Genomic DNA, 12,520 nt, shown 5'->3' with positions numbered 1-12,520 from the left:
CAAATAAAATTTCTCCTATTAAAGCTACTAAACATAATTTATACTCATCTAAATATTGATTAGAATCTATCATTGTAATGGACTATTGAAACATATAAGTTAGGATTTGATTTCCTAATTTCCCATATTAAAAATATCAAAATTAATGAATAAATTTCAACAATTTAATACACATAGCAACCTAACATAATTAAAAATCCTAATTACTATCTAATTATCAATTTCCCAATTGATTGCACAATATTCATTATAAACCTTTTTTTATAATCTTTTTAGTTTTTTGCCATATACAAAAGATATTATTTTATTATTATTATTTCCAAAAATATCTATCTTAATCATGTATAGTATTTTTAAAAAAAATATATTAAATTACTATTTTTTAATTATTAGTTTCCAAATATATTTATTTTAATTATATAAAATAAAATAAAAAGAAATGATTTTTTTTTAAAGATAAAAAAAATTATATAAGATAACGACAATAATACATTAATAAAAAAAATACCTCTAATCACCAATAGCATTCAAACACTGATAAAAACAAATCCCACAAATCACTTGATATTTAATGAAATTAAGTTATACTTTTGGACTAAGAAAATTAAAAGGATAAAATGTAGAATAGTGTTATGATTTAGTAAGAAATTATTTTTTCTAAATAATAATAATAATTGGGAATTTAAGATTGGAAAAAAATCCACAAACATCTATAAGTGGTATAGAAATAAATTACGTACAAATATGTAATCATTGAAAATCACATTCCTTCAAAAAATTTTATGGGCATGTATGAGAACTTTTGCCATAATAAATGATAAAGATTATGTGCTTAATTAATTGTCAATTATATCATTATATTCTTAATTACAAAAAATTGAAAATCTAGGTTTATAACCATATATATAACATAAAAAATTCTTTCTTTTTTAATAAAATTTTATTTCAGTATATAAGATATTTTTTATAATAATTGAGATGTTTTTCAACCATATATACAAGCTTTATGGTGAATATCTTACAAATTTTAGTGGTTTCTTTATATCTGAAGACTTTTGAACAAAGTAAGGTTTTTTTTCTTTTTTATCTATTACTTGAATTCCTTTGTACTCTCTCTTGATTGTCTTTTTTTTTTTTTTTTTTTTTTTTGTGTGTGTGTTTGTTGTTGTTTTGACAAACATGATCTTACTCATGCTTTTTTGTAAGGCAAAAGTTGTTGAATATAAACTAAATTTATCTTTTCAATACAAAAATTAAGTTTGAAGTTCGATTTCATAAAGTTTAAATAGTCAACTCATCCTTTTAAACGATAGTCTAATGTGAAAAAAAAAATTCATTTTTTTTAGAAGATAACTTCAAATTTAAAAATTGAACATATATGAGAGAAGTATCTAATTTTGCAAAAAATGTTATAAATATTTTTATAAATAAGGAGTTAATATTTAAATATAAATAAAAATATTTACAATTTTTAACTTTTTTTTCATAACTTTTTTCAAACATTAATTGTGTAAGTAACACATCTTCTAGCATCAAATTTTAGACTATCAAATTTGTTTACTTTGCTCAATACAATTTGTCTACATTTTGTTTAATTATTTTATGTACATGTGGAATTATATCATTTCATGGAAATATAAAAATAAAATCAAAATCTTAATTTTATTTACCAAATTATATTACATACCAAATTCATGAGAATGAATTATACCAAATCTTTTGATTCACCTTCAAGTCATTCCACTATGGGACAATATTATTCCTTAAATACAGATATTATTAAAAATCATTTAAATAATATTGATTTTCATCTGTGAGTGATTTTGGGAGGTGTAGTAGTCATCTTTCATTGGTTTAGTAGGTCATTGTTTCAAAAATAATTTTTTTCTCTCATGCATTCCTTATCTACTTTTTTTTGCTACAGGTCAAATCCATGGGTTTGAGGGTTGTTCTACCTTGTTTGTTGGTTTGTTATCTCTTTCTATATTACAATGGGGTTGAAGGATATATGAAATTATCAAAAGAAGAAGATTTGGAAATAGAGAAAGAATTTAAGCAGTGCAGTGAAGACTATTAAGGTAAAAATAAAGTTACAATTAAATATTACTAAATATTGAATAAAATAAGAAAATAATTTCATAAAATTATATTATTACATGCGGACAAAATATGGAGATATATATATGATTGTGTGGACTTCTACAAGCAACCTGCATTTGATCATCCTTTATTGAAGAATCATAATTTTCATCCCTAGGTATGTTTTAGAATTTGATTTCTATTATAAATACATCAATTTGTGTGTCCATTAGAGAAAATTATTTTCATTTTTTTCCCATATCATATAGTATTATTAACATGTTGAGAAATAAATATGGAAATTAGGCAAGTAAATACAACACCCATTTTGCAAAATTTGAAGAAAAATATGCTTAATGAAACTATATTTATTATTGGGATATTGAGCCCTCATCAGATTAATTTATCCTAAGAGCTACATTTTAATGTAATATGTTTAAAACTTGTGTGTTTAATGTAGTAAAAAAAAAAAAAAGGAAAAACATAGTTGTAAAAAGAAAAAAAAAATGCAAAAGGAATTCCTTTATGATCCAAAATTTTTTAATTATAAATCATAAATAAAATGTTATTGAGATAATTTTGATGCAGATGAGGCCAACATCACCTCCTAGAAGAGTGAGCCCAGAGAAAGAGGTGCCAAAACCTGAATATAAACGCGTGAAAATAGGGTTGGAGGGTGGAGGATGTCCGATGGGAACAGTTCCCATAAGGAGAACTACTAAAGATGATCTCATTAGAGCCAAATTGTATTCAGAAATGCATGCTTCGAAAATTAATCCTCTTACTGACGAGGAACCTGGCAAACATGTAAGTTATAATTTCGTTATAACAACATAATTGATTAATGTTTAGTGTATTTGCAATTTTTTTTTAAAAAATTACGATTATTTTTTTTGTTTGTGAGAAAGGTTGATTTATGTAGAAAATCTTAGGATTGATGGAAGTACGAAAAAAAAAAGAGAAGAAGAAAAAGAATTCAACTGACATTTACATTGTATTACACAGTTTGCTGTGGCCCAAACTACCGCAAATATCGATTATGATGGAGTTGGAGCGATTCTTAGCGTATGGAATCTTCCGGCTCAAGCTTCTCAATACACTTCAGTCGAGTAAAGATTAAAAATGGTGCTGGAAGCTTAGAAGCTGGGTGGACCGTAAGTGGACATCTAGGTGGATTTGAGATTCCGATCTGTTATCACCTTTTCAAATAAGGAGATTGTTGAATGCTCTCCATCAATTCAATTTTTGTGGTGAAATTTGTGATCGTGTATCAAATAAATGAGTCGAAATATAGTCGATGCTATAGATGGAGAATATGAAATGAGAGGTCATCTCTTTCTCTTTGCTGGTTAAAGCTGAGATTGATTCATTTCATTGTGGGGTTTAGCCACAGAATGGGGTCCAGAAGGAGATTGTACGGATGTCTCTCAGATAGGCTTCATGAAGGTCAAGGCTCGTGGAATACAGAACACCTAGGTTGGTTTCATCAGGGAGCCTAGTGCAAGCTTTTGATTGAGGTTCACGAGGGAAAGAAGTTGCATCTCGTATGCTAAAATGTAGCTAAATCTTGGAAGATCAGACCACCTCTTCAAGGAAAAGCAGGTCAACTAACATGCAGTAGAAATCAATAGTTTCGATTCATTGCAATCGCCCATACCAATAACAGTCACCTAAGCCCTGAGCCCCACCTCTAGATGGCTTGCGTGGCCACCTTGCAACACTTGGAGTCACTGTACACACCTCATCTGGAGCTGACAAAGTGATGTAGCTCTCTTTCTAATTTGTACTAGAAGAAGCTTTGGCATCAGCTCACCCTTAAGCCTGAGCGGTTCATCACTTTGGAAGTCTTTCTGTTTCTGGGCATGATACGGAGAAAGAAGCTGCATTGGACCCACTTCTCAGCCACGTTGCTAGTTCCACCTATCCACCATCATACTAGCCATGTGCATGTGGCCCGTGCATGCATAGCCACCCAAAACTTTTCCAAAACTTTCCATCAAAATCTCCTCCGTCAAACCCATATCCACAGCCTTCATACTTACTACCTTCAGTTCATTCCTTCCACCTTCCATATGCATGAATTCCTATGTGCATGATCACCATTTTCTCCATCAAGTCTATCCCAAAGGAGACCATGTTATCAAATTCCGGTTCGAACCCATCTTCAACAGTTATCTTCTTGAAGAAACAATGACCATGTCCCCTACCCCATCACAAGATGTTAAACAAGGTCACCTGCAATTGATTTCTCTTGTGTGAATTTTAATTTGGTTGAGAGTCTCCAGTTTCAGAAAATCATTTGGATTCAACAGACATTTCTCTCAATATGAGAACAAGTAATTTGTCTGGAACGGGACAACCGTGTGGCTCATTATTGTTTGAAGAATACCTCGGGGATTTCAGTTCTTGCAGTTGTAGGAACTGAGAGGAATATAAGGTATATGTTCTATGTTGATTCAGATGAATTTTTGCATGCCTATAAGGGTGACATAGTGGTCAATGTGTGCACCAAATGACAAGCCGGGAGATGTTGCAAACTGGCTTATATCAGTGATCTCCCGTCCACTAGATATTACAAATTCAAAGACAAACATTTCAAAACAAGCTTTTGGATCTCTTGAATTCTTAATGGCTGGCTCCACTGCTCGTCGGACCCTTCTTCCAAATCAAATGATCCATGTTCCAAGGAAGTTGAAAGCTCAAAATTTAGAGATTGTGTGGTCAGGTGATGCGTGGATTTGTACCAAACAGCTCTAACACTACCCGACCTTTTGATGGGACGAAATTACCATTTTTGTACATTCATTTGTATTCATTATGGTTGGAGGTGAGAGCAACTATCTTTGTTACTTGAAAGACTTGTACGAATATAGGAAGGGATATAAAAAGGTAAAGGTTTGGTTTCATCACAAGCAGGAAGTCATGTGTGTAATTCCAGGGTTGGATCCACAGCCGAGAGAAGTGGTCATCACATCCCATGTTCAGGTGATTAGTGTGGAGTGTATTGATGGTCCTACAATGGTTTTGACTCCTAAGCATTACAAGAAATGCTTAGTTGTTGTTACACATATATTGTCATCTGGAATTCATTTGTGTTGTAGGCAGTTTAAGAACGATAAGGTCAAGCCCTTCATTCTAACTAAGTTACGTGGGTCCCCAAAATTGAAGCCATTGCTATGCAACGATGGAGTTGATATGCAATCTCAGTTGGAGGTTTGAAGGATGTTCAGGAAGTTCGAGACTAGGTCATCTTCCTATCAGATTCCACAAAGAGCATTGACTAGCAGCAAACTAGCGTAACTCATTGGGAACCACCCCCTAAACTTGCACACGGATGGAAAAACATGCGTCCAAATGTGCTGAAATCTTTGTACATATGCGAATATCATGCTGGAATTAGTGGATCAAAGCAAAAGACATCCTCTCTTAGTGAATCTATTGATAAGAATACTAGTGCCGAGAAGCAATCGGGAAAAGAAAACTGGGTGAGATTTCCAAGGCACTATGGAGTTCAGTGGGTACAGATTTCCACTTAACCAATCAAACATTGTTCTGTGTGGTTGTCAATTGAAGAAGACAGAATGGGTAATTGGCCTAGTAATGCACGCCACCTACCTCTCCATCAATGCCCCACTCATGCATGGCCACTCTCCAGTGTACCACCTATCTCTCCATCAATGTCCTACTCATGCATGGCCACCCTCAAGTGTATCACCTGAAGTACATCCTCTTTATTCTTCAGTTTTTTTATGTCAAAATTTAAATTTTGAAACTCCAATTTTTAAAACTCCAATTTTTTAATTTAATTTTCAAATTATTTTCAAAACTCCAATTTTCAAATAGTTTTTAAAACTCCTATTATCAAATTGTTTTCAAAACTCTAATTTTCAAATAATTTTCAAAACTTTAATTTTCAAATAATTTTCAAAACTCTAATTTTTGAAACGTTAATTTTCAAATTTTAATTTCAAAACTCCAATTTTTTCCAAATTTAATCTTCAAAACTCAAATTTTCAAGTTTAATTTTCAAAACTTTAATTTTCATATAATTTTCAAAATTCCAATTGTCAAAATTTAATTTTCCCAAATTTTCAAATTTAATATTCAAAACTCCAATTTTCAAGTTTAATTATCAAAACTTTAATTTTCAAAATTCCAATTTTCAAATTTTGTTTCTTATTACATATAATTTTAAGAAGTAGGAACAATGTAAATTAGTAGATAGTGAAAATGAGATGTAAACCAAGGAGCCAAGGAGTGATATAACGAGTATGATAAATGTGCTTGCAAATTGGGAAGATGATAATCTCATCTCCATCTGCAAATTCATCAAAACATATATGATACTCTAAGTACATCTCATGTTTAGAAAACCTAAAAATAGGAAATAAATTTATTTGAACTTGGTTGAGTTCTATATTTCCTATTTGATTATCTAGTTCATTATTATTTGGGAGAATTATGTTTTGGGGGTAGATGGGCCCCAAAATTAACAAAAGGTCCATGTAACTCTTCAAATTGAGCCCAAGACCCAATGAAAGTATGGAAATTGAGTTGAAGGATATCATTCTTCAATATTTCCAAAAATGTCCTTTGTTGATTTTGAGAAAAAAAAATAATATTTTTGAAAATTACTTTTATTTAATTTAATATTTTTTAAAAATACTTTTATGTAATTTAATATTTTTTAAAATACTTTTATTTAATTTAATATTTTTAAAAAATAATTTAATTTAATTTAATATAATATTTTTAAAAAATAAATTTATTTAATTTAATATTTAAAAAAAATTAATTTAATATTTTTTTAAAATACTTTAATTTAATTTAATATTTTTGCAAAAAATTAATTTAATATTTTTGAAAAAAAATTATTGAAAAAAAATTATTTAACTTAATTTTATAAAATATTTTATATGTGTTCTTAAAGGGTATATTTGTCCGTTACTATTTCATATCCTTCAACTCAATTTCAAGAGTTATATGGACCTTTTGTTAATTTGGGGGCCCATCTACCCCCAAAAGATAATTCTCCCTTATTATTTTGTTCATTGCCTGAATCTATATTATGTGATTTAATACATAGCCTTAAAATAAAATAACATAACATTAATGCTACACTAATTGTCACAACTATTAACACTATATAAATAGACTTCATTGTCTTCTCATGCCATCAAAAATGGGTCTGATGTGTGGCATGTACAATTCCCATATCGCACAAAATAAGAATAAAAAGAAATATGAACGAATATGTGTACTTGTAAAAAAAATACAATAATAAGAACAACATTAGTTTTTAGAAGAAAAAAGTTTTTAAAAATAATAAAAAAATAATATAAATTGTGTGACTGCAAGGATAAAAATATTAAAAATTTCCAAAATATCAGATAAAAATATTGCTTCTGAACCACTTTTGTAATTTTGCATTATTAATAATGCACATGTTATGCACGTGTAGTAGTTTTGCTAAATGGAACAAATTATTGGAATGTTTTATAGATAATGTACATGTTATACACGTGTAGTAGTTTTACTAAATCGAACAAATTATTGGAATGTTTTATAACAAAATGTGTTTTTTATATGTTTTGTTTTATAATGTACAAATTATTGGAATGTTTTATAGATAATGTACATGTTATACACGTGTAGTAGTTTTACTAAATCGAACAAATTATTGGAATGTTTTATAACAAAATGTGTTTTTTATATGTTTTGTTTTATAATGTGCAAAAAATCATATTAATATCAATCCGTAATTCTTTTTTTTTTTTTTAAATTAACACACTAAAAAAGAAATCGGTAATAAATTTATTTTTTGAAAACTCAAATTAAAAATATGATAATAGCTTTAATTTTTTTTAATACTAAAATATATAAAATTCAAAATTTATTTTAAGAGTTTTAATTTTTCAAGTGTATAGACAATTTTTTTTAACAAGTTAAGTATAATTAAATTTAATTTAAGAAAAATTAATGTGATAATACTCATGTCCCAATGGTTATTTATATCAATAACATATGTTAAAGATTTTTTAAATTAAACATAACATACTTTCGCAACTTGAAGAAGAATATTCAAATATAAAAAATTTATTACATATAATTTAAAAGAAGTAGGAACAATGTAAATTTAAATTATGTATAATAAAATCTAATAATCTAAACCGCCTATAGTCATCATGACAAAGTGGATAGTGCGAATAAGATGTAAACCAAGTGATACAATTGCAATGAGATGAGTATGATAAATGTGCCTGCAGATTTGGAGGATGATAATTGGATAGTGAGAATAAAATGTAAACCAAGTAGTGATACAATGAGTACGATAAATATGTCTGCAGATTCGGAGGATGATAATCTCATCACTATCATAGAAACATATACTATACACTAAGTACATTTCATGCTCAAAAAACTAGAAATAGGAAATAAATTTATTTGAACTCGGTTGAGTTCTATATTCCCTATTTGATTATATAGTTCATTATTATTTTGTTTATTATCCGAATATATATTATGTGATTTAATACATTGCCTTAAAATAAAATAACATAAGTGTAGACCCTCAGTTTTGGTCTATAGGTAAGGGCATTTTAGGGAGCCTTCTTTACCACCTTTTTTATTTTTGGCAACACGTGCATGAGAAGGTGGATGGGCAGTGTTCTTTTCTGGAGGTAATCAGCGGGTGACGCGTGGCATGAGAATCTTCAAGTCGTTATGGAGGAGCGGGTCTGTTATGCAAAAGCTGAGGAGAGGTGCTTTTGGGGAGGATTTTCTGGCAGAAGGGAGGCTTTTTTATGCTGGCTGAAGATTTTTTGAGGGGGGATCCTAGGGGGAGGAGGAAAACAGAGAGCAACTGAGAGTCTGAGAGAGAACAGAGGAGGTGGTGCTTTTGCTGCCAGGGGTGGCGTAGCTGTTTTTAGAGAAGACAAGGGAGGATCTCCAGGTAAGTTTATGATTATTTTCCAATCTTTTTCTTATTATCATTATTTATCTATTATCTTCTTACTGCTTCTGGGTATTGTTTGCTGGTTTGAGTGTGGATACTCCCATTGTTCGATTTCTGTTGATTTTATGGGATGAATATGGATTCATTGTTATAGTTTTTTTGTTTCTCTTTCTTCTTGGCAATTACACTGTGAAATGCTTGAGAATCATGACCTGTTCATATTGACATGGATCTTCCTACCTAGTTAGCGGGCTCACTGATAACCCATGAAGTGGAGCCTCATTTGATAATATCTTTCTTTGTTTTCTTTTATGCTCTATTTTCATGGTTTCTTCTTTCTTGTAGCTCTTATCCAAATGCATGGGCTGTGAGGAAGAAGACCCAGATCTGGTTATGAACTCCTATAAGGATATATATCCTCAGGCTGAAGATGTTATCAAAGAGCAGGCAGGTAAGACTTCTGTATAAGCTCCACGAGAAACCCTTGGGAAATGGCCTGAGAAGATCTATCGTGAAGCTGTGTAAAGTTGGCCAGAAGAGCCTTTCGATGTTTCAACAACTCCAGGCCCTATCAGTGTTGGTTTTGAAGGTGCTTATTATAATGAGAATGGATTATGGTTTGGTGAGTAGGGTTTTGCTATGGGACATGGAAGAAAATATCGATAATCACGGATATATCAGTACTTCGATTTTACGGATATATCGGATATATCGGAGATATATCGGATATATCGGAGATATATCGGCGGATATTCTGGAAAAAAATATCGATAGACTTAAAATTGTGAAAAACTCATGGAAATGCAAGAAAAACCTCATAATAATATAATTAGAAGTATAATTGATATTTTAAAGTTGTTTTATTGAAAAATTTGATATATATATGATATAATTTGCGATATTAGATGTAATTACATCATGTCGATCTATAAGAAATGTTAATTTTGTAATTGTTCTCATTATAAAGTCACATAAAATATTTCATTTCATTAAATATCAATAATTTGTACACATTAAATTCATTAAATAAACATATTTCATATTCAAAATATACTATTTCATGTTAATTAAATTAATTAAATAATTTAGCGTGTTAATTAAATTAATTAAATAATTTAGCTAAGTTAACTAGTTTAATTTAATTCTAAATGTGAAAATAAATCACAAATAATCATCTAAAATAACCATATCAATTTATAATTAAATAATCAAATCAACCTAAGTTAATTTAATAAAAATATAAAAATTAATTACAATTGAATGTAAAAATAGCATTAAATCATCCATATTGTAAACATACTAATTAATTGAAAATACATGAATTAATTACAATTGCAAACAAAATTAATTATAATTTAAAACAAATATACCTTAAAATAATTAAATAATTGAGCAACCTTAATAAAAATTGGAGTAATGTGAGAGCAAATGAAGAATGAAAGCAAAAATGGATGAAATAGATGAAATTTGGGTTATTTATAGAAGAAATTTGGGCCAAAATAGCCGTTGGAACATTAATTTACTGTTGAAAATCAATTTTAGCCGTAGGATAAAAAACTGGGAGCAATCGGGCCGTTGGATTGCCATATTACCATTGGAATCACATCTAGACCGTCGGATCAACACGGGCGTGATCTGGGCCGTCAGATCATGTTGCATGAAGGAGGGGAAATATCACCAAAAAATCACTGATATATCTCCGATATATCACCGATATATCACCGATATATCACCGATTTTTTGCCATCAGAGGAGATTTTTTCAAAAAATCTCCAATATATCTCCCCGAACCGATATATTGCCGATATTTTGGCGATATTTACGGAAATATCTCCTCTCCGATTTTTCTCCATGAAATATCGTGTCGACTCCTCCCGATACACGATATATTGGCGATATATCGTCGATATATCCCGATATTTTCCTCCATGTATGGGAGGTCAAGGACTCAGTTGATTAAATGGTTGACCCAGGCTGTGCTTACCCTGTTTGTTCCTACTCTGACAAGTCCACGACGTCGGTCACCGTTGTTTTGGCAAAAGCTACGCTCAAGAGATGAATGAAAGAGCAATACAGCTTCCAAAAGACATTGAATGGTATTTTATTGAGCATTTGCAGAGCAATAAGATGAAACAGCTCCTGGCTACAGTCCTCAATCTAGCCATGGTTGAAGGCATAAATAATGAGAAGAAAACATTTGAAGGTTTTGGTTCAAGTGAATAATAATGGAGAGTTGCCCAGATGTGGTAGGTGACGCCATCACTGGATAGAGATACCAGATCCTGATGCAAAGAAGCCTGAAGATAGGGATGATGAGGAAGTGCTCAGCAAGATGCCAAGGAATCCAAGAAGCAGCTATCAACCATGTCATTAAAGTTTGATGAGTCCCAGCGGCAGCCTCTGGAGCTGTCTGCTTCTGAGGAAGATTGTGTCATTGAGCTTCAAAAGATCTCACAAGAAAGGGATCGAGTATCTTTGTCTTTGCTCCATTACCTGTGCTAATTTCAAACAACACTGGCCACTGCCTAGGTGTTGTCGCCGTTGCTGCTCACCCATCTGGCATCATCGCTGCTTCAGTTTCGTTAGACAGATTCGTTCGCGTTTTTTATGTCGATACCAATGCTACAATCGCCACTCTGGAAGCTCCTCCCTCGGAAGTGTGGCAAATGCAGTTTGATCCTAAGGGTTCTATTCTAGCAGTTGCAGGTGGGAGTAGTGCATCGATCAAACTCTGGGACACTGCCACATGGAAACTGATTAACACCCCACTCATATCTGTCTACACCATTTCTACCTGTATATATGTCCCCAAAACCCGCTATTTTTAACCCGTTCATTAAACTAGTGTTGTACCCATCCTTGCATCCCCACTTACATCTTCATCTCACCACTCACGTCTTCTCTTCCCATCCGAGATTGAACCAAGGGAAGCATGTTGCTCAGGGCAATGCTAGCAAGGCTTTTCATCCATTTTTGTTGCCATGAACGCATGAAAGAAAACTCCCCAGATTTGAAAGACATGCTACTGGTAGACTTTGATCCACTGAGGTGCTTCATTGGGGATTTAGAGGAAGAGTTTCCAAACGCTTTCAAGTTGTGGTACGATTCTCTAGGAGGTGATGCCATTGGCATGATGTGGGAGAGATCATCTTCAAGGAAACGGGGAAGAAGCTGAAGGAAAAACAGGGGTGAAGAGGAGATATTTTCTGGAGAGTATTCCTTGAGCTTAGGTAGCAAGCCAGAAGGAAGAAAGAAAGTTTTACAGAGGAGTTGATAGAAGGAGAGTAAGTTTGAAAGAACCCGAGCTGAGATGAAGGATATTGGAAGCAGCTTGGAGAGTAAGACATTGAGCAGCGAGGAGAATTCGTTGGCTCAGTGAGGCAAGTTTGAGGAGACGAAGCAGAGAGAGGAAGTTGGGGGAAGACATCTAGTGCATTTTCAGGACTGATGGTTAATGAAGTCAAAGAACACCTGGGCAGTGTCTCA

This window comes from Vitis vinifera, chromosome 2 (assembly GCF_030704535.1).
Source record: "Vitis vinifera cultivar Pinot Noir 40024 chromosome 2, ASM3070453v1".
Lineage (NCBI taxonomy): Eukaryota > Viridiplantae > Streptophyta > Magnoliopsida > Vitales > Vitaceae > Vitis > Vitis vinifera.
Note: the sequence above shows the minus strand (reverse complement) of the source record.